This window comes from Taudactylus pleione, unplaced genomic scaffold (genome assembly GCF_031769625.1).
Source record: "Taudactylus pleione unplaced genomic scaffold, aTauple2 ptg000579l, whole genome shotgun sequence".
NCBI classification, from domain to species: Eukaryota; Metazoa; Chordata; class Amphibia; order Anura; family Myobatrachidae; genus Taudactylus; species Taudactylus pleione.
Window position 1 is genome coordinate 141,487 of NW_028284981.1, and position 23,645 is coordinate 165,131.

The window sequence follows — 23,645 nt, forward strand, 5'->3', positions numbered from 1 at the left end:
TAGCTGAGCCTCCTCCACGATACTGCTCAGCATCCTAGCAGGCCTAACTGAGCCTCCATCATAATATTGTGCAACTTTCTAGCAGGACTAAGTGAGCCTCCTGCATGAAATTACGCAGCTTCCTAGCATGGCTAGCTGAGCCTCCTCCACAATATTGCGCAGCTTCCTAGCAGGGCTAGCTGAGCCTTCTCCACGATTTTGTGCAGCTTCCTAGCTACAGTACAGTTTTCTCCATTATATTTCGCAGCATCTAAGCAGGCTTAGCTGTGCCTCCTCCATGGTATTGTTCAACTTCCTTGCAGGGCTATCTCAGCCCAGGCTTGCCTACCCTCCCGATTTGGCCAGGAGCCTCCCGATTTTCGGGTGCCGCTCCCGGCCCCCCGGAAAGGCAGGCAAGCCTCCCGGAAGCTTGAGACCCTCCCCACCTCCCCCCTTTCAAAAACGGAAACCCCCGCAGCGGGGGGCCCGGTGACGCGATTCGCGCAGAATCGCGTCATCGTGGCCCCGCCCCCCGCTTCACAATGCTGAAAATAACAGCATTGTGAAGAGGGGGCGGAGTCACGATGACACGATTGTGCGTCCCCGTCCCCGCCCCCAGTGTGCCACCAAATGGCCGCCCCCACTCCCGGCTCTGCCCCCAATGGCCGGCCCCGCCCCCTGCTATTAGCCGACAATCAGCTCCCTCCCGGAAGGCTGGAGCTGATTGTCGGCAAGTATGTCTCAGCCTCCTACATAATATTGCGCAGCTCCCTAGGAAGACCATGATATTGCACAGCTTCCTAGCTGTGCCTCCTCTACACTCCACAATATTGCGCCATTTCCTAGCAGGTATTGCTGAACCTCCTCCACGATATTGTGCAGCTTCCTAGCAGGCCTAGCTGAGCATCCTCCACGGTATTGTGCAGCTTCCTAGCAGGGATAGCTAAACTTCTTTATGATATTGCACAGCTTCCTAGCAGGGCTAGCTGAGCCTCCTCCATGATATTATGCATCTTCCTAGCAGGCCTAGCTGAGTGTCCTCCACGATATAGCACAGCTTCCTAGCAGGGAGAGCTGTGCCTCCTCCATGATATTGCACAGCTTCCTAGCAGGGCTAGCTGAGCCTCCTCCACGATATAGCACAGCTTCCTAGCAGGGAGAGCTGTGCCTCCTCCATGATATTGCACAGCTTCCTAGCAGTGCTAGCTAAGCCTCCTCCACGATATAGCACAGCTTCCTAGCAGGGATAGCTGTGCCTCCTCCACAATATTGCGCATCTTCCTAGCAGGCCTAGCTGTGCCTCCTCCACGATATTGCACAGCTTCCTAGCAGGGCTAGCTGAGCCTCCTCCACGATGTTGGGCTTTTTCCCAGCAGTGTTAGCTAAGCCTCCTCCACAATATAGCACAGCTTCCTAGCAGGGATAGCTGTGCCTCCTCCACGATATTGCGCATCTTCCTAGCAGGCCTAGCTGAGCCTCCTCCACGATATTGAGCAGCTTCCTAGCAGGGCTAGCTGAGCCTCCTTCACGATATTGAGCTGCTTCCTAGCAGGGCTAGCTGAGTCTCCTCCATAATATTGTGCAGCTTCCTAGCAGGGCTAGTTGAGCCTCCTCCATGCCATTGATCAGCATCCTAGCAGCGTTAGCTGAGCCTCCGCCATATTGCGCAGCTTACTAGCAGGGCTAGCTGAGCCTCCCCACGATCTTACGTAGCTCCATAACAGGGCTAGCTGAGCCTAATACACAATATTGCATAGCATCCTAGCAGGGCTAGCTGAGCCTCCTCTATGACATTGCACAGCTTCCGAGCAGTGCTAACTGAGCTTCCTCCATAATATATTGCAGCTTCCTAACAGGGCTAGCTGAGGTTTCTCCACGATATTGGGCTTTTTCCCAGCAGGGCTAGCTGAGCCTCCTCCACGATATTGAGCAGCTTCCTAGCAGGGCTAGCTGAGCCTCCTCCACAATATTGTGCAGCTTCCTAGCAGGGCTAGCTGAGCCTCCTCCACGGTAATTAGCAGCTTCCTAGCAGGGCTAGGTGAGCCTCCTCCACGGTAATGAGCAGCTTCCTAACAGGGCTAGGTGAGCCTTCTCCACGGTAATGAGCAGCTTCCTAACAGGGCTAGGTGAGCCTTCTCCATGATATTGTGCAGCTTCCTATTAAGGCTAGCTGAGCCTCCTCCATGATACTGCTCAGCATCCTAGCAGGCCTAACTGAGCCTCCATCATTATATTGTGCAACTTTCTAGCAGGACTAAGTGAGCCTCCTGCATGAAATTACGCAGCTTCCTAGCATGGCTAGCTGAGCCTCCTCCACAATATTGTGTAGCTTCCTAGCAGGCCTACCTTAGCCTCCCACATGATATTGCGCAGCTTCCTAGCAGGGCTAGCTGAGCCTTCTCCACGATTTTGTGCAGCTTCCTAGCTTAGCTACCTGACCCTTCTGATCAATATGGCGCAGCTTCCTAGCAGGGATAGTACAGTTTTCTCCATGATATTTCGCAGCATCTAAGCAGGCTTAGCTGTGCCTCCTCCATGGTATTGTTCAACTTCCTTGCAGGGCTATCTCAGCCTCCTACATAATATTGCGCAGCTCCCTAGGAAGACCATGATATTGCACAGCTTCCTAGCTGTGCCTCCTCTACACTCCACAATATTGCGCCATTTCCTAGCAGGTGTTGCTGAGCCTCCTCCACGATATTGTGCAGCTTCCTAGCAGGCCTAGCTGAGCATCCTCCACAATATTGTGCAGCTTCCTAGCAGGGCTAGCTGAGCCTCCTCCACGGTAATTAGCAGCTTCCTAGCAGGGCTAGGTGAGCCTCCTCCACGGTAATTAGCAGATTCCTAGCAGGGATAGGTGAGCCTCCTCTACGGTAATGAGCAGCTTCCTAACAGGGCTAGGTGAGCCTTCTCCAATGTAATGAGCAGCTTCCTAACAGGGCTAGGTGAGCCTTCTCCATGATATTGTGCAGCTTCCTATAAAGGCTAGCTGAGCCTCCTCAACGATACTGCTCAGCATCCTAGCAGGCCTAACTGAGCCTCCATCATTATATTGTGCAACTTTCTAGCAGGACTAACTGAGCCTTCTCCACGGTTTTGTGCAGCTTCCTAGCTTAGCTACCTGACCCTTCTCCTCAATATGGCGCAGCTTCCTAGCAGGGATAGTACAGTTTTCTCCATGATATTTTGCAGCATCTAAGCAGGCCTAGCTGTGCCTCCTCCATGGTATTGTTCAGCTTCCTTGCAGGGCCATCTCAGCCTCTTACACAATATTGCGCAGCTCCCTAGCAAGGCCAGCTGAGACTCCTCCATGATATTGCACAGCTTCCTAGATGAGCCTCCTCTACACTCTACAATATTGTGCCATTTCCTGGCAGGTATTGCTGAGCCTCCTCCACGATATTGCGCAGCTTCCTAGCAGGGCTAGCTGAGCCTCCCCACGATCTTACGTAGCTCCATAGCAGGGCTAGCTGAGCCTCTTACACAATATTGCATAGCATCCTAGCAGGGCTAGCTGAGCCTCCTCTATGACATTGCACAGCTTCCGAGCAGTGCTAACTGAGCTTCCTCCATAATATATTGCAGCTTCCTAACAGGGCTAGCTGAGGTTTCTCCACGATATTGGGCTTTTTCCCAGCAGGGCTAGCTGAGCCTCCTCCACGATATTGAGCAGCTTCCTAGCAGAGCTAGCTGAGCCTCCTCCACAATATTGTGCAGCTTCCTAGCAGGGCTAGCTGAGCCTCCTCCACGGTAATTAGCAGCTTCCTAGCAGGGCTAGGTGAGCCTCCTCCACGGTAATGAGCAGCTTCCTAACAGGGCTAGGTGAGCCTTCTCCACGGTAATGAGCAGCTTCCTAACAGGGCTTGGTGAGCCTTCTCCATGATATTGTGCAGCTTCCTATTAAGGCTAGCTGAGCCTCCTCCATGATACTGCTCAGCATCCTAGCAGGCCTAACTGAGCCTCCATCATTATATTGTGCAACTTTCTAGCAGGACTAAGTGAGCCTCCTGCATGAAATTACGCAGCTTCCTAGCATGGCTAGCTGAGCCTCCTCCACAATATTGTGTAGCTTCCTAGCAGGCCTACCTTAGCCTCCCACATGATATTGCGCAGCTTCCTAGCAGGGCTAGCTGAGCCTTCTCCACGATTTTGTGCAGCTTCCTAGCTTAGCTACCTGACCCTTCTCCTCAATATGGCGCAGCTTCCTAGCAGGGATAGTACAGTTTTCTCCATGATATTTCGCAGCATCTAAGCAGGCTTAGCTGTGCCTCCTCCATGGTATTGTTCAACTTCCTTGCAGGGCTATCTCAGCCTCCTACATAATATTGCGCAGCTCCCTAGGAAGACCATGATATTGCACAGCTTCCTAGCTGTGCCTCCTCTACACTCCACAATATTGCGCCATTTCCTAGCAGGTGTTGCTGAGCCTCCTCCACGATATTGTGCAGCTTCCTAGCAGGCCTAGCTGAGCATCCTCCACGGTATTGTGCAGCTTCCTAGCAGCATTAGCTGAACCTCTGCCATGATATTGCGCAGCTTCCTAGCAGGCCTATCTGAGCATGCCCCACGGTATTGTGCAGCTTCCTAGCAAGGCTTGCTGAACCTCCTCCACAATATTGTGCAGATTCATTGCAGGGCTAGCTGAGCCTCCTCCATGATATTGCACAGCTTCCTAGCAGGGCTCGGTGAGCCTCCCCAAAGATATTGCTCAGCTTCCTAGTGGGGATAGCTGAGCCTCCTCCACGATATTGCACAGCTTTCTAGCAGGGATAGCTAAACTTCTTTATGATATTGCACAGCTTCCTAGCAGGGCTAGCTGAGCCTCCTCCATGATATTATGCATCTTCCTAGCAGGCCTAGCTGAGTCTCCTCCACGATATAGCACAGCTTCCTAGCAGGGAGAGCTGTGCCTTCTCCATGATATTGCACAGCTTCCTAGCAGGGCTAGCTGAGCCTCCTCCAAGATGTTGGGCTTTTTCCCAGCAGTGCTAGCTAAGCCTCCTCCGCGATATAGCACAGCTTCCTAGCAGGGATAGCTGTGCCTCCTCCACAATATTGCGCATCTTCCTAGCAGGCCTAGCTGAGCCTCCTCCACGATATTGGGCTTTTTCCCAGCAGGGCTAGCTGAGCTTCCTCCACGATATTGAGCAGCTTCCTAGCAGGGCTAGCTGAGCCTCCTCCATAATATTGTGCAGCTTACTAGCAGGGCTAGCTGAGCCTCCTCCATGCCATTGATCAGCATCCTAGCAGCGTTAGCTGAGCCTCCGCCATATTGCGCAGCTTCCTAGCAGGGCTAGCTGAGCCTCCCCACGATATTACGCAACTCCATAGCAGGACTAGTTGAGCCTCCTCCATGATATTGCACATCTTCCTAGCAGGGCTAGCTGAGCCTCTTACACAATATTGCACAGCATCCTAGCAGGGCTAGCTGAGCCTCCTCAATGACATTGCACAGCTTCCTAGCAGTGCTAACTGAGCTTCCTCCATAATATATTGCAGCTTCCTAACAGGGCTAGCTGAGGTTTCTCCATGATATTGGGCTTTTTCCCAGCAGGGCTAGCTGAGCCTCCTCCACGATATTGAGCAGCTTCCTAGCAGGGCTAGCTGAGCCTCCTCCACAATATTGTGCAGCTTCCTAGCAGGGCTAGCTGAGCCTCCTTCACGGTAATTAGCAGCTTCCTAGCAGGGCTAGGTGAGCCTCCTCCACGGTAATGAGCAGCTTCCTAACAGGGCTAGGTGAGCCTTTTCCATGAGCTTCCTATTAAGGCTAGCTGAGCCTCTTCCACGATACTGCTCAGCATCCTAGCAGGCCTAACTGAGCCTCCATCATTATATTGTGCAACTTTCTAGCAGGACTAAGTGAGCCTCCTGCATGAAATTACGCAGCTTCCTAGCATGGCTAGCTGAGCCTCCTCCACGATTTTGTGCAGCTTCCTAGCTTAGCTACCTGACCCTTCTCCTCAATATGGCGCAGCTTCCTAGCAGGGATAGTACAGTTTTCTCCATGATATTTCGCAGCATCTAAGCAGGTTCTAGCTGTGCCTCCTCCATAGTATTGTTCAGCTTCCTTGCAGGGCTATCTCAGCCTCCTACACAATATTGTGCAACTCCCTAGGAAGGCCAGCTGAGACTCCTCCATGATATTGCACAACTTCCTAGCTGAACCTCCTCTACACTCCACAATATTACGCCATTTCCTAGCAGGTATTTCTGAGCCTCCTCCACGATATTGTGCAGCTTCCTAGCAGCGTTAGCTGAACCTCTGCCATCATATTGTGCAGCTTCCTAGCAGGGCTAGCTGAGCCTCCTCCATGATATTGCACAGCTGTCCAGCAGGGCTAGCTGAGCCTCCTACACGATATTGCACAGCTTCTTAGCAGGGATAGCGGAGCCTTCTCCACGATATTACACAGCTTCCTAGCAGGCCTAGCTGAGCCTCCTCCACGATATTGAGCAGCTTGCTAGCAGGGCTAGCTGAGCCTCCTCCATAATATTGTGCAGCTTCCTAGCAGGGCTAGCTGAGCCTTCTCCATAATTTTGCGCAGCATCCTAGCAGGCCTAGCTGAGCCTACTCCACGATATTTCTCAGCTTTCTAGCAGGGCTAGCTGAGCCTCCTCCACGATATTGCACAGCTTCCTAGCAGGGCTATCTGAGCCTCCTCCACAATATTGCTCAGCTTTCTAGCAGGGCTAGCTGAGCCTCCTCCACGATATTGCGCAGCTTCATAGCAGGGCTATCTGAGCCTCCTCCACAATATTGCTCAGCTTTCTAGCAGGGCTAGCTGAGCCTCCTCCACGATATTGCACAGCTTCCTAGCAGGGCTATCTGAGCCTCCTCCACAATATTGCTCAGCTTTCTAGCAGGGCTAGCTGAGCCTCCTCCACGATATTGCGCAGCTTCATAGCAGGGCTATCTGAGCCTCCTCCACGATATTGCTCAGCTTTCTAGCAGGGCTTGCTGAGCCTCCTCCACGATATTGCGCAGCTTCATAGCAGGGCTAGCTGAGCCTCCTCCACGATATTCGGCTTTTTCCCAGCAGGGCTAGCTAAGCCTCCTCCACACTCCACAATATTGAGCAGCTTTCTAGCAGGGCTAGCTGATACTACTGCACGATATTGCACAGTATAGCTGAGTCTTCTCCACGATGTTGTGCAGCATCTTAGCAAGTCTAGCTGAGCCTCCTCCATAATATTGTTCAGCTTCCTAGCAGGGCTAGCTGAGACTAGTGGTGACCGCGTTTCCTGCTCTCCCTTATTCGAATGTCTCCTGTCAGCCAGATTTCTCCAGTGTTACCATAACGGCAGACCATAGAACAGCCTCAGGCTGAGGTTTATTAAAACTGTGATTCAATTACTTTATACAATACTATACATAAGGTAATTAAAAAGGGTTATGAATTTTCCTAGCAGGGATAGTTAAGCCTCCTTCACACTCCACAATCATGAGCAGCTACCTAGCAGGGTTAGCTGTAACTCTTCCATAGTATTGCACAGCTTCCTAGCAGGGCTACTTGAGCCTCCTCCACAATATTGTGCAACTTCCTAGCAGGGCTAGCTGAGCCTCTTACACAATATTGCATAGCATCGTTGCAGGGCTAGTTGAGCCTCCTCAATGACATTGCACAGCTTCCTAGCAGGGCTAGCTGAGCCTCCTCCACGGTAATTAGCAGCTTCCTAGCAGGGCTAGGTGAGCCTCCTCCACGGTAATGAGCAGCTTCCTAATAGGGCTAGGTGAGCCTTCTCCATGATATTGTGCAGCTTCCTATTAAGGCTAGCTGAGCCTCTTCCACGATACTGCTCAGCATCCTAGCAGGCCTAACTGAGCCTCCATCATTATATTGTGCATCTTTCTAGCAGGACTAACTGAGCCTCCTCCACAATATTGTGTAGCTTCCTAGCAGGCCTACCTTAGCCTCCCACATGATATTGCGCAGCTTCCTAGCAGGGCTAGCTGAGCCTTCTCCACGATTTTGTGCAGCTTCCTAGCTTAGCTACCTGACTCTTCTCCTCAATATGGCGCAGCTCCCCAGCAGGGATAGTACAGTTTTCTCCATGATATTTCGCAGCATCTAAGCAGGCCTAGCTGTGCCTCCTCCATGGTATTGTTCAGCTTCCTTGAAGGGCTATCTCAGCCTCCTACACAATATTGCGCAGCTCCCTAGCAAGGCCAGCTGAGACTCCTCTACACTCCACAATATTGCGCCATTTCCTAGCAGTTATTGCTGAGCCTCCTCCACGATATTGCACAGCTTCTTAGCAGGGCTAGCTGAGCCTTCTCCACGATATTGGGCTTTTTCCCAGCAGGGCTAGCTGAGCCTCCTCCACGATATTGAGCAGCTTGCTAGCAGAGCTAGCTGAGCCTCCTCCATAATTTTGTGCAGCTTCCTAGCAGGGCTAGCTAAGCCTCCTCTACTATATTGCACAACTTCCTAGCATGGCTTGCTGTTCTTTCTACATGATAGTGTGCAGCTTCCTAGCAAGACTAGTTGAGCCTCCTCCACGATATTGCACAGCTTATTCGTAGCAGGGCTAGCTGAGCCTCCACTATGATATTACGCAGCTTCCTAGCAGGGCTAGCTGAGCCTCCTACACAATATTGTGCAGCTTCCTAGCAAGGATAGTTGAGCCTCCACCATGATTTTGCACAGACTCATAGCAGGGCTAGCTGACCCTTCTCCACGATATTGCGCAGTATCCTAGCAGTTGTAGCTGAGCCTCCCTATGATATTGTGCAACTTTCTAGCAGGGCTAGCTAAGCCTCCTGCACACTCCACAATATTGAGCAGCTTTCTAGCAGGGCTGGCTGATACTACTGCACGATATTGCACAGTTTCCTATCAGGTATAGCTGAGACTTTTCCACGATGTTGTGCAGCATCCTAGCAGGGCTAGCTGAGCCTCCTCCACGATATTGCGCAGCTTTCTAGCAGGGCTATCTGAGCCTCCTCCACGATATTGCTCAGCTTTCTAGCAGGGCTAGCTGAGCCTACTCCACGATATTGGGCTTTTTCCCAGCAGGGCTAGCTAAACTTCCTCTACACTCCACATTATTGAACAGCTTTCTAGCAGGGCTAGCTGATACTACTGCATGATATTGCACAGTTTCCTATCAGGTATAGCTGAGACTTCTCCACGATGTTGTGCAGCTTCCTAGCAGGGCTAATTGAGCCTCCTCCATAATATTGTGCAGCTTCCTAGCAGGGCTAGGTGAGCCTCCTCCTCAGTAATTCGCAGCTTCCTAACAGGGCTAGGTGATCCTTCTCCATGATATTGTGCAGCTTCCTAGCAGGAGTGGCTGAGCCTCCTGCATGAAATTACGCAGCTTCCTAGCAGGGTTACCTGAGCCTCCCCCATGATGTTGCGCAGCTTCCTAGCAGGGCTAGCTGAGCCTACTCCACGATATTTCTCAGCTTTCTAGCAGGGCTAGCTGAGCCTCCTCCACGATATTGCACAGCTTCCTAGCAGGGCTATCTGAGCCTCCTCCACAATATTGCTCAGCTTTCTAGCAGGGCTAGCTGAGCCTCCTCCACGATATTGCGCAGCTTCATAGCAGGGCTATCTGAGCCTCCTCCACAATATTGCTCAGCTTTCTAGCAGGGCTAGCTGAGCCTCCTCCACGATATTGCACAGCTTCCTAGCAGGGCTATCTGAGCCTCCTCCACAATATTGCTCAGCTTTCTAGCAGGGCTAGCTGAGCCTCCTCCACGATATTGCGCAGCTTCATAGCAGGGCTATCTGAGCCTCCTCCACGATATTGCTCAGCTTTCTAGCAGGGCTTGCTGAGCCTCCTCCACGATATTGCGCAGCTTCATAGCAGGGCTAGCTGAGCCTCCTCCACGATATTCGGCTTTTTCCCAGCAGGGCTAGCTAAGCCTCCTCCACACTCCACAATATTGAGCAGCTTTCTAGCAGGGCTAGCTGATACTACTGCACGATATTGCACAGTATAGCTGAGTCTTCTCCACGATGTTGTGCAGCATCTTAGCAAGTCTAGCTGAGCCTCCTCCATAATATTGTTCAGCTTCCTAGCAGGGCTAGCTGAGACTAGTGGTGACCGCGTTTCCTGCTCTCCCTTATTCGAATGTCTCCTGTCAGCCAGATTTCTCCAGTGTTACCATAACGGCAGACCATAGAACAGCCTCAGGCTGAGGTTTATTAAAACTGTGATTCAATTACTTTATACAATACTATACATAAGGTAATTAAAAAGGGTTATGAATTTTCCTAGCAGGGATAGTTAAGCCTCCTTCACACTCCACAATCATGAGCAGCTACCTAGCAGGGTTAGCTGTAACTCTTCCATAGTATTGCACAGCTTCCTAGCAGGGCTACTTGAGCCTCCTCCACAATATTGTGCAACTTCCTAGCAGGGCTAGCTGAGCCTCTTACACAATATTGCATAGCATCGTTGCAGGGCTAGTTGAGCCTCCTCAATGACATTGCACAGCTTCCTAGCAGGGCTAGCTGAGCCTCCTCCACGGTAATTAGCAGCTTCCTAGCAGGGCTAGGTGAGCCTCCTCCACGGTAATGAGCAGCTTCCTAATAGGGCTAGGTGAGCCTTCTCCATGATATTGTGCAGCTTCCTATTAAGGCTAGCTGAGCCTCTTCCACGATACTGCTCAGCATCCTAGCAGGCCTAACTGAGCCTCCATCATTATATTGTGCATCTTTCTAGCAGGACTAACTGAGCCTCCTCCACAATATTGTGTAGCTTCCTAGCAGGCCTACCTTAGCCTCCCACATGATATTGCGCAGCTTCCTAGCAGGGCTAGCTGAGCCTTCTCCACGATTTTGTGCAGCTTCCTAGCTTAGCTACCTGACTCTTCTCCTCAATATGGCGCAGCTCCCCAGCAGGGATAGTACAGTTTTCTCCATGATATTTCGCAGCATCTAAGCAGGCCTAGCTGTGCCTCCTCCATGGTATTGTTCAGCTTCCTTGAAGGGCTATCTCAGCCTCCTACACAATATTGCGCAGCTCCCTAGCAAGGCCAGCTGAGACTCCTCCATGATATTGCACAGCTTCCTAGCTGAGCCTCCTCTACACTCCACAATATTGCGCCATTTCCTAGCAGTTATTGCTGAGCCTCCTCCACGATATTGCACAGCTTCTTAGCAGGGCTAGCTGAGCCTTCTCCACGATATTGGGCTTTTTCCCAGCAGGGCTAGCTGAGCCTCCTCCACGATATTGAGCAGCTTGCTAGCAGAGCTAGCTGAGCCTCCTCCATAATTTTGTGCAGCTTCCTAGCAGGGCTAGCTAAGCCTCCTCTACTATATTGCACAACTTCCTAGCATGGCTTGCTGTTCTTTCTACATGATAGTGTGCAGCTTCCTAGCAAGACTAGTTGAGCCTCCTCCACGATATTGCACAGCTTATTCGTAGCAGGGCTAGCTGAGCCTCCACTATGATATTACGCAGCTTCCTAGCAGGGCTAGCTGAGCCTCCTACACAATATTGTGCAGCTTCCTAGCAAGGATAGTTGAGCCTCCACCATGATTTTGCACAGACTCATAGCAGGGCTAGCTGACCCTTCTCCACGATATTGCGCAGTATCCTAGCAGTTGTAGCTGAGCCTCCCTATGATATTGTGCAACTTTCTAGCAGGGCTAGCTAAGCCTCCTGCACACTCCACAATATTGAGCAGCTTTCTAGCAGGGCTGGCTGATACTACTGCACGATATTGCACAGTTTCCTATCAGGTATAGCTGAGACTTTTCCACGATGTTGTGCAGCATCCTAGCAGGGCTAGCTGAGCCTCCTCCACAATATTGCGCAGCTTTCTAGCAGGGCTATCTGAGCCTCCTCCACGATATTGCTCAGCTTTCTAGCAGGGCTAGCTGAGCCTCCTCCACGATATTGGGCTTTTTCCCAGCAGGGCTAGCTAAACTTCCTCTACACTCCACATTATTGAACAGCTTTCTAGCAGGGCTAGCTGATACTACTGCATGATATTGCACAGTTTCCTATCAGGTATAGCTGAGACTTCTCCACGATGTTGTGCAGCTTCCTAGCAGGGCTAGTTGAGCCTCCTCCATAATATTGTGCAGCTTCCTAGCAGGGCTAGGTGAGCCTCCTCCTCAGTAATTCGCAGCTTCCTAACAGGGCTAGGTGATCCTTCTCCATGATATTGTGCAGCTTCCTAGCAGGAGTGGCTGAGCCTCCTGCATGAAATTACGCAGCTTCCTAGCAGGGTTACCTGAGCCTCCCCCATGATGTTGCGCAGCTTCCTAGCAGGGCTAGCTGTGCCTTCGCCACGATTTTGTGTAGCTTCCTAGCTTAGCTACCTGACCCACCTCTTCAATATGGCGCAGCTTCCTAGCAGGGATAGCACAGCTTTCTCTATGATATTTTGCAGCATCTAAGCATGCCTAGCTGTGCCTCCCCCACGATATTGTTCAGCTTCCTTGCAGGCAGGGGCTGGCTGGCAACTTTCAGCCTGTGGTGCAAACACAAGCAAATGGCCCAAAATGCAATTTTAAAAATGGGCGTGAGCAATAATGTTGGGGGTGTGGTTTGGTCAATTTAAAGTTGTTTATTGCTGTGGGACGATTTTTAAAATCCTGCCTCGCGGCCCAGTCCGCCCCTGCTGGCAGAGCTATCTCAGCCTCCTACACAATATTGCACAGCTCCCTATCAAGGCTAGCTGAGACTCCTCCGCAGGGGCTGGCTGGCAACTTTCAGCCTGGGGGGCAAACACAAGTAAGTGGCCCAGTAAATGCAATTTTAAAAATGGGCGTGACAATAATGTTGGGGGTGTGGTTTGGTCAATTTAAGGCTGGTTATTGCGGTGGGACGATTTTTAAAATCCTACCCCCCGGGCCGGTACAATTTCAGTGTTCTAGGGCCGCCAGGCTGCGGCAGGCAGAGTATGCTTCTGCTCCCCGGCCGCTGCCCAGCTAGAGAGAGATCTGACTGAAGTGCAGGGACTAAAAGAAAATGGCTGCCCCCGTTAGAGACTACAAAAAGATGGCCACCTTCGACCAATGGGGAGCCAGGTTTCCCTACCCAGAAACCCAAGAGGCTGGAGAATGGGAAAAGGGGGCATGGCTTATCGAGTGGGAAGAGGAGCCGAAAAACTAAATTTTATGGCACCCATGGAAGTCCTGTATTTTCCACTCATACCAGGTAAGTGGAAGGTGGGGTATATATATATATATATATATATATTTACATATATATATATATATATGCACACACATATACATATATATATATATATATTTATAAATAGATAGATATAACTGTTACCAGGGGCGGACTGGGCCGGGGGGCAGGGCTAGCTGAGCCTCCTACACGATATTGTGCAACTTCCTAGCAGGGCTTGCTGAGCCTCCCCCATGATATTGTGCAGCTTCCTAGCAGGGCTAGCTGAGCCTTCTCCACGATATTTCGCAGTTTCCTAGCAGGGCTAACTGAGCCTCCTCCACGATATTGCGTAGGTTCCCAGCAGGGTTAGCTGTGCATTCTCTATGATATTGTGCAGATTCCTAGCAGGGCTAGCTGAGCCTCCTCCACGATATTGCGCAGCTTCCTAGCAGGGAACTCAGTTTAACTCAGCTTTGCAGACTTTGACGCGGTCTTCCGTGATGAATGTTATGTCTGCGTGTATTTTCTTCTGCATTAAGTAATGAAAATTAAGAAATAATGTGAATGTGGAGAAGCTCAGGGCCGGATTAAGGCCCACATGGGCCTGGAGCTGAAAATGTTCAAGGGCCTATACTGAGAAGGGGAGGAGCTGTGATCGGTGCTGTGTGGGTGTGGTCAGTCACCTTGGTGTGTACACCCCCTACACTATGAGACACAGTGTCTCCCTAACTACATAGAAATAGAAAAATTGCATAATTTTTTTTAAAGGGAAAACTAGAAAAACTATTTAAATACTTAAAATTTATGGCCAGTTAGACAGCTGGTAATCATGCTGTCATGTTGATGGGCCTATTTTTATGTGGAGGCCTGGAGCTGTAGCTCCATCCGCCCCATTGTTAATCAGGCCCTGGAGAAGCTGAGTATCTTCTGACATGCTGCGCACCTTGTGCAGCTCAGGGTAACACTGCGCAAACCTCAGCCAAGTAGCTGATCAGAAGTGACTGGGGACTGTCTGACTTAAATATCTACTACTACAGGTTAACTCAGCTTTGCAGACTTCGACGCGGTCTTCCGTGATCAATGTTATGTCTGTCTATATTTTGTTCTGCATTGTTTAAGTAATGAAAATGAAGAGATAATGTGAATGTGGAGAAGCTGAGTATCTTCTGACATGCTACGCGCTCAGGGTGACACTTTAGCTGATCAGAAGTGACTGGGAACTGACATATGTGGCTGGGGGTGCAACCGTGTTATTCAGCTCTATTTCCTCACTCACCTATGTGCGCACAGAGGACCTCATTCAGAGCCGGACGCAAGCAGCCGTTTGCTCGTACACATTCGATTTTTTTAAACCACGCATGCGTCCGGTTATCATTGCGCATGTGCGGACGTATCTTTGCCGTCAATTTTCTGTCGCTCGTATACACAGCGAACAGGAAGTGACCTATGTAATTTGATTGACAGAATGTTCCGTTTATGGGTGGTAACGGGGGTGGAGATGTGAAAACGCAGGTGTGTCAAGCCGTTTTTTGGGCGTACATGTATTATCTTGAACGAACGTCCAATTTGGACGGAATTTTGGATACGTCACTGTGTGATCCAGTTTCCATTATGACTGCTTGTTCAGCTTGTGGTAGGGCATTGGATCTCGCAAAGACGATGGTCTCTTCGTAGCTCCCTAAGCGAATCGATGTTTTGCTATTCTCCTTAAGAAGGCACAAGACCAATCACCTAATAATTGGATCACTTGTTAGAAAGTGATTTGCAATGGCCCTAATTTATTAGCTAAATTTGGAGCGCATGTTGTGTTCCTATTTATTTGTGTTTTGAAATCACAGCAATCACCAAATAAATGTATCACTTATGTTAAAAATGCGTGATGTTTTTGATATATCCCGTACGCATGTTGTTGTCAGATTTCTTTTGTTTTTTCATAGCCCAACACCACTCTACTTTTTTGTAAAATATTATTTTCGTTTTGGCTTAAATACCGAAAGACAATCAGCTACTAATTGCTTTACTTGTGTTATTGTTTACTTACCTGTTACCTGATGTTTTTTTTAAATCATTTTTTTTAGTATATTACCTTTGTTATGTATTAAAGTATGTTTGTTCCAGTCCCTTTTAGCCATTTGATAATGAATTTGACACACAATTTTTGATTTTTGTTTTTTTATTTAAAAAAATTAAATGTTTAAATTTTTTTTTAAATTTGACTTTTTGTTCAGCCAAAAATTCAAATTTTTTGATTTTCAAAGATACAAAGTAATGTAAAAAAAACCAAACAATTCACAAGAAAGGAGAGGGAGGTTTTGTGGTGCAAAAATATGGGGCAAACACAGAGATGGAATTTGGGGGAATTAGCCAGTGCTGTCAACGCCTTTTCCCCTGCTTGGCTTGATATTGGAGGGAGTATGACTTTGTCCGTCTGGTCGTACGCCTTGCCTGGCCTAAGATGTTGTTTCCTCTGGCCTAGGCATAGGGCTAGGCACATTTGGAGGGATAGCTGATGTTGCGCCCGAGGTGGAGGGCCCTGATGTTCCGGCAGGAAGGGAAGCCGGCTCCAACATGCGCAGGCGGACGAGCTGCTCCAGGGCATTAGCTATTCTGACATTGGCCACAGCATTTTCCTCCAGGGCGTCCGCCACCCATAGCAGATTGGCGTCCATCCTCATCAGAATCTCGGTGTTCTTATCCGTTTTTTCATTGAGATCTGAGAGAAGGGCCACTGCCTGCGAGGGGGGAGGCCCTGGACTGTCCGCCACAGGATCCCCAGCCGGATATACTGCTTCCTCCCCTGCGGAGGCAGCAGATCTACTGTGACCAAACCTCAGTTCTGGAGCAGACTCGTCCTCTTCTGTGCCTGTGTGAAAAAGATAGATAATACAAATATTAGTACATTTTAAATTTTACTTAAACAACCTTTTTAAACATTTTTAACTTAATTACCTGCGGCAACATGTGGAGCCGCAAAGTCTGGCATGTCTGTGTCCATGTTGGACACGCCAAACACCTCTTCTTCCTGCACACACCCCTGTGCCAGCTCCTCCAAATCGGTCAGCTCCAGTGACACAGGGGTTGGCCCACCACCTGTCCCCCCTGCATGCCTAGCCCTATCAGCCAATTTTTGCTTAAGGCGATATTTGAAGTCACTCCATCTGTTGGGAAAAAAAGTAGTTTTAGATTTAAAATGTTCCTCCAAATATTTGGAAATAGGTTAGAGCATTTATGTACCGCCGTTTGACCTCTTTGGTTGAACGGACAAAGTCACCAACCCCATTGACAGCACTGGCTATGTCCTCCCACAGTTTCCATCTCTGTGTTGCACCCATATTACTTGGTGCTTGTGCCAGGTTATCCATGCACTTTTGCACCAAAACCTCCATCTCGTTTCTTGTGAATTGTGGCTGGCGTTTTTTTTTTTGACGGGGCTGGTTGCTCGGCCCCGCAGCTTCCTCATTCTCTGTCTCCACGCCTTTAAAAAAGTTATTATTATTATTTTTTTTTAATTGTTGTAATGTTTTTTGTCATTCAATTTTTGAGGTACTTACTGTGAGATTCAGGAATTTGGCTTTGCTGCTCCTCAGTGGTCATTCTGTCCAAAATGAGTAAAGCAGACCGATTTAGTGCTCTCGTGTCCTTTTTATAGATGCGTGTGCATTACGCGGCCGCATCATGCTTTGTGCGCACCTATTGTGCGTCATTGATTTGTGCGGGAAAGTTTAGGCTATTTAAGGCTTATTTATGGCCTGCTTTCGGGGTGGGTTGTTTAGAGTTTGGAGTTGGACTTGGAGTTGGATTTGGAGTCGTGGTCTTGGGCGTCGAGTTTGGAGTGTGCTGTTTTAATTTTTTTGGGGGGTTTGGTTCGGTACGTTAGATTTTTCTCTTTTTTTTTGTAAAATTATGTTGTATTTTGAAAGTGTTTTGGATTATTAATATACTTTCTATTTTACATGGTAAATTATTAAAAAATTTTAAATGTTAATACGTGTTTACTTTTCTTTCATTTAGTTGTTTGAACTTTTTCTTTGATTTTTTTAGGATTTGGAAACTTTGGGTGTCTTCATATGTGTGGTAAGTGTTTTTTGATATCCTTAAAAACTTGTATTTATCTACATGTGTGAGGTTATTTTTAGTGGTCACGCTGTGCAGTGTTGTGCCTAAAAACATGTCTGATTTGCCATGATTTTTTATTTTTTTAACATAAAATGTATGGCGTAGAGTTTTGCGATCTTATGTTTGTGGTTTAAGCGTTAAGGTAAAATGTGGCATAGAGTTTTGCGTTCTTATGTTTGTGGTTTAAGCGTTAAGGTAAAATGTGGCATAGAGTTTTGCGTTCTTATGTTTGTGGTTTAAGCGTTAAGGTAAAATGTGGCGTAGAGTTTTGCGTTCTTATGTTTGTGGTTTAAGCATTAAGGTAAAATGTGGCGTAGAGTTTTGCGATCTTATGTTTGTGGTTTAAGCGTTAAGGTAAAATGTGGCGTAGAGTTTTGCGATCTTATGTTTGTGGTTTAAGCGTTAAGGTAAAATGTGGCGTAGAGTTTTGCGATCTTATGTTTGTGGTTTAAGCGTTAAGGTAAAATGTGGCGTAGAGTTTTGCGATCTTATGTTTGTGGTTTAAGCGTTAAGGTAAAATGTGGCGTAGAGTTTGCCAATGTCAATGTTAAGCGGACAGTACATTTTTTTTTTAAATTGTGATTTTAAAAATACATCACCTGGGTATTGCATGCATTCTGGTTCATTTGGCCTTAGTCTGTATTTTTGGCTGAAATTTTGAGTGTTATTTTCTTTTCAATAACAAATTCGTAGGTTTACTACAAGATGTCACTGCCCAACCCTGTAAGATTTGCCTTTTTATGCTGAAAAGATAAGTATTTTTTAACGTTCGCAATGATCTAAATCTTAACTTCATTGCTTAACATTTCAGAATGATGTTGGTCGAATTATATTGGCGATGATCACAGACCCCGACCAACCGGGACATCATCCTAGGCGTAGGCCTTGTAGGCGTGCAAGGCCCCAGATATTTCGAACACGTGTCACCCTTTTTGGAATGCCTAATGATGAGGTGTTAATGCGTTACTGCCTACCACCAAAAATTATCCTAGACACTCTTTCATTAATAGAGAGTGATCTTGAAAGGCAAATTACCAATCCAACAGCAATACCATCACTAACACAGTTTATGTCGGTGTTACATTTTTGTGCCTCAGGATCCTTCCAAACCACAGTTGGAATAGTGGCTGGAATTTCACAGTCCTCCTTTTCCCGGATCCTGAGGGGCGTGATGGATGCATTATTTAAGCACCTCCATCATTTTATTAATATGCCATTGGATATGGGTTCCCTTACTGTGGTCAAGCAAAAACTTTTCGAAATTGCAGGCTTCCCACACATCATATGGGTTGTGGATGGCACTCACATACCACTTCAGCCTCCAGCAGTGCTGGAGGTTATATTTAGGAACCGTAAACATTTTCATTCAATGTAATGGTGGTATGTGATGCATCCCTCCAGGTCCTGTCCCTGAATGCAAAGTTCCCAGGAAGTGCACATGATTATTTTGTCATCCTGCAATCAGGGCTTTGGCATAAATTAAACAACCTACAAGCTGGTGATGCGTGGCTTCTGGGTAAGTGGGACCCTTAATGTCTTGACGTTACCTTTTTTTTAATATGTATTTATTTTATTTTTATGTTTTTAAATTTGCAGGAGATAGTGGTTACCCTTGCACGCCCTGGCTGCTCACTCCTTATTTGGTTCCTACACCAGGGCCACAAAGGCAATTTAATTCCGCACTTACTGCCACCAGGCAGGTGGTGGAGCGATCTATCGGCCTTTTAAAAGGCTGATTTAGATGCCTCCACCGCTCTGGTGGCGACCTAATGTATTTGCCGGCTATGGTTTCCAAAATTGTGGTCCTGTATGGGATTTTTCATAACATCGCCATAAGGAGTGGTGTCCTAATGCAGCCAGAGGATGCCTTGCCGGAGGATGGCCCCCCTGAGGTTGGTCCTAGGAGAGTGTCTGGGGGTTCCATACCCGATGACGTAGTTTCTCGTTTTTTCAGGTATTTTATTTTTCTTTTTTTAACATTTGTTTTCATTGGGAAGAAGGTAAATTATGTGTGTTAATTATCCTATGTTTTGAATTGTAAAATGCTTCTTTTCTTATTTTTTTCAAAAACCAAACAACAACCTGCTTGCTCCCTGAAATCGATCGACTGTGACAATAATGACTCACAAATGAACTTAACACCTGGACAAATGTGTTTTTATCCTGAATTTGGACAACATGTTGGCATGCACCATCTTCAACCAGTTCTTGATTTTGTGTTTTTTAAATTTGTGTGTATATTTCTTGTTTTTGGTGATAATGTGTATTAAAAATTGTTGATTTATATTTGTTTGTTTTTTTTGAAAGTGAAAATACACCAAAAGCCTTTAACAAATAGACAGTACCTTTGAAATTTGTTTCCAAGTGTAATTTGTTTTTTTTTTTTTTGGTCAATTTTTTTTCCCTAAAAATTAACATGTTTGCATAGTTTGGACAACCTTTTTTCTGCTTTATTTTCCCATTTTTGGAGTTGCAATTTTTTTTTTTTTAAAAAGCAATAACTACATAAGGGTATTCTAGCGAACCATTATGGAGTTAATGTCAATTAACCAAATTTTGGGAATTTTAAGTTATGTCTACAATTTCTGGGAAACCACTCAGATTGTATATTATGTCATTTTTTGGAAAAAAAATTAAAATTTTGGCCCCTAAAAATGTAAAATTTTTTAGTCTGGAACATTGTTTGCATTTTCATAAGCAAAATCAAAAGAAAAAAAATATACAAAAAACATTTCACACATGCAAACAAATTGATTGTCCTTGGTAGCCAATGTTTGAGGCAATAAATTAGATCTTTAGAATGTAACAAATTTTATTAACACAAACAATAAGAAAACAATATTAATGGTGCAATAACAAAACCAAATGGTCCATGGCCACAAGAAGCTGGACAAAATGCCCCCGCATATTGTGTAGTTGGGCCAAAATCAGCTGATCCCGCATACTTGGGTCTGTTGAAAGAGAAATCTGTGTATTAATATACTTTTTTTTTTTTTTTTTAAACGACAGTATGATTTACCATGAAAATTAGTTAACATACCATGCAAAATTTTTGACCAAAATATAGTGGTTACATGAACTCGCCTAAATTACCAATTGGCCCAAAAATAAAAAAACCAACAACATGAGAATAGTGGGTTGAACAATCACTTTGGCATCTGAAATAATCCTTACACAATTTGTATTTTGATTTAATACAACAAATTAAAAAAGCCACAAGAAACTTGTATTGGGCTGTGGCATATGTGGTCATGAAAAAATTAATTTGGTAAAGAAGAATGTAGAAAACCCCCCAAAATAAAAAAAATAATAAAAATTGTTATACACCACAAAAAAAAAAAAAAAAATGGAAGACATTGTAATGTAAAAAATGGCCCCTAAATTTTACATTTAATCCCCAAAAATGTGATGATTTAACATAAAAAAAAAAGAAAAATTGTTCAAATTTGGAATGGCCTTAGATTGTATTCCAGGATACCACAGTGTATGCATATAGGGCACCTTTTCAGAAATTAATTGCACAAATGTAAAACATATTACCTGCAGCTTCAGGGACAGGTTGGGCAAGATCCTCATCCTCAGATGATGTCGGCCAGTGGATTGAGGAATTAGGAGGGGTTTTTTGAGGTGGGGATAAAGGGGAGGGAGTTGAAGAAAAGAGTGGGTGGATCAGGGGAGGGTGTGGAAATGTGAATGGGGAGGACAGGGGAGGGAGGGGAAATTTGGGATTGGGGTCTAGGAGAGGGATTTGAAAGAGGGATGTCCAGGTCAGGGGAGGGTGGAGAAATTTGGGAGGAGTGGGCAGGGGAGGACATGTTGGGAGTTGGGGAGAGGGGTCGGGCAGGCCTCCGACTACGTCTCTGGATCCGCTCCTGACCTAAATGATGTATAGTTTGGAATATTACCAAATATGTATTCCAAAAAACATTTGAAATGTAAAACATTAACCCAAAATAAAATAAAAACTTAAAAAATACAACATTAACAAGATCTCATTTAGCAAAATAAAAACACATACTGCACACATGCACACGCATTAATGCAAATTTACATTAGCAAAGACAAAAATTAAAATCAGATTGACATAGATATGTAAACATTCAAATATCCACTTACGCCGATGGATCCGCATCCGAAGATGCGCAAGCAGGTGTGGGGGCCTGCGCCGCAAATCGGACCAACGGCGCTCCAATTGCCCGATGGTCCGCCGATACCCCAAAGTACGCAGCCTCCGCTGCACCTCCGCGTACGCCCGTCACTTTAGGATGTTCGTGATGGGGGGCGGCCTATCTGTTATACTGCGATCGATGATTTCAGTGAGCACCAGCAGCTCACGCCGTGTAAAAGCACTGGCTGTCATGATGGCAATGTTTTTTTTTTAACACACATCAGTTTTATTACAGGGACCCCTAAATTTTGATTGGCTAATGTACTTTCATAAATAACATGAACAATTCTATTGGTTAATGTGTGAGTCATGTGAACAACCCATAAAAATATATTGTGACTTAGGATTGGCTTGATGCATTTTGATGCGTTAGCAACAATCCGGAAAAAAAAAAAAAAAACATTTTCTATATTATAAACCAAAATAAAACAAAACCAAACAAACAGCCTTTGGATTTAAAATAAACAACAAGTTTGCCCTTAAAAGCGGACGGAACCTACGGAACAAATTGAACACAAAACAAACAATAAAGTTTATTGACATTCAAAAAACAAACAAGATTGAAAACATTCGACCAACAATTAAGTAAATTAAGGTAATGATTGGCACCAATCGATTCACGGATGTTTGCCGAACGAGAAACAAGGCAATCGACAAATGACAGGCCTACTTCCGGTAGTACTTGTGCGAGCGAACACATCAACAAAAAACGAGTAGAGCGCTCGCTATTTTGGACGCTCGTTAGCTAGAGGAGGGGTTGGGGAAATATGGGGCGGAAGACTCGCTACGAGCGACCACACGTGCGAGCGCTTGGTTTGACATTTGGACAGTCGTACCTACTGCAGGCGAACACAGTTTTGCGTCCGGCTCTGAATCAGGCCCAGTGTTCCTGCATGTGTGATCCATGATGAATGTTATATTCGTATATATATGTTTTTGTATTGTTTAAAGAAAGAAAGAATTTTTGTTTATATTTTCAAAAAAGTGAATTGAAACTAAAAATGTTTAAGGATGGGACAAGTAAAGGAAGTATCGATTACACCAAGTAATTGGATGTAGAACATTAACGGTTTTGTGGCCAACATTCACTGACACACAATAAATACAGAACAATTTAGGATAAAAATAGAGTATATTTATATACATGGCTGGTGATTCAAAACTTCATGCACTGTGACGGGTTGCTGCGCTTATCTCCGGGTGGGCTGCCGCCTCAGCATCCTAAGCAGGCTCCTCAGCATCCTAAGCAGGCTCCTCAGCATCCTAAGCAGGCTCCCATACAGATGCGCCGTCAGGGATATTCCGTAAACCTGCACCACGCAGGAAGCCTCCAATTCGATGTTCCCAGTCAAACAAAGTGACAGCCGGACATTACCAGACAGAGATTGGCCCTGGTGCCATGGCACAGAGGAACGCAGCGATAGAACAGCCCTGGCATGGAGAACGGGGGACAGATATTATACCTCTCATGCCACCCAGAGCCCCGGTCCGCGCCGTGCCCACAGGGTGACACCTCTCATGTTCTCCGTGTAACGCCGGATAACAATAGTGAATGACTTCATTCTAATCACTCTCCACTGTAAGTGCTGAGCTCGTCTGTCTGTTCCAACCCAGCCTGACTGTAGCTCGGCGAGAAATGCTGCTGTGCCCACAGGATTTATACCCCCGCCCCCCATAGTCAGTCCTCCCTCTACCCAACCCACATCCTCTCTGCCTGCTACACTGTCACAGCGACTCTTTGCGCAACCTTCAGCCAAGTATCTGATAAGAAGTGACTGGGGACCGTCTGGCTTGGTTGGTGCTACAGTGATACTCCGCTCTATCTCATCACTCATGTATTCGCGCACAGTGTCACTGCGAGTGTGATCCGTGATGAATGTTATGTTTGTGTTTTTTTCTGCTTTCTTTAAAAAAATAAAAAAAATAAATAGTGTGAATGTGGAGAAGCTGAGTATCTTCTGACATGCTGCGCAGGATGACACTTTGCGCAAACCTCAGCCAAGTAGCTGATCAGAAGTGACTGGGAACTGTCTGAATCAAAGATCTACTGCTTCAGTTTATCTCAGCTTTGTGTGCTTGACGCCAGGGCCGGACTGGCCATCGGGCACTTCTGGCAAATGCCAGAAGGGCCGATGGTCAAGTGGGCTGGTCTGGCCATCCGTTTGGATGCCATACAAAATGTCTTTCCCAAAATGGCCACCGCCGGAGAGAAGACATTTTTTCCACATTAAGAACAGTAATGACACTAGAGGCTCCGTTAGTCCTCTAGTGTCCACTTGCCATGGTCTGCCAGCAAACA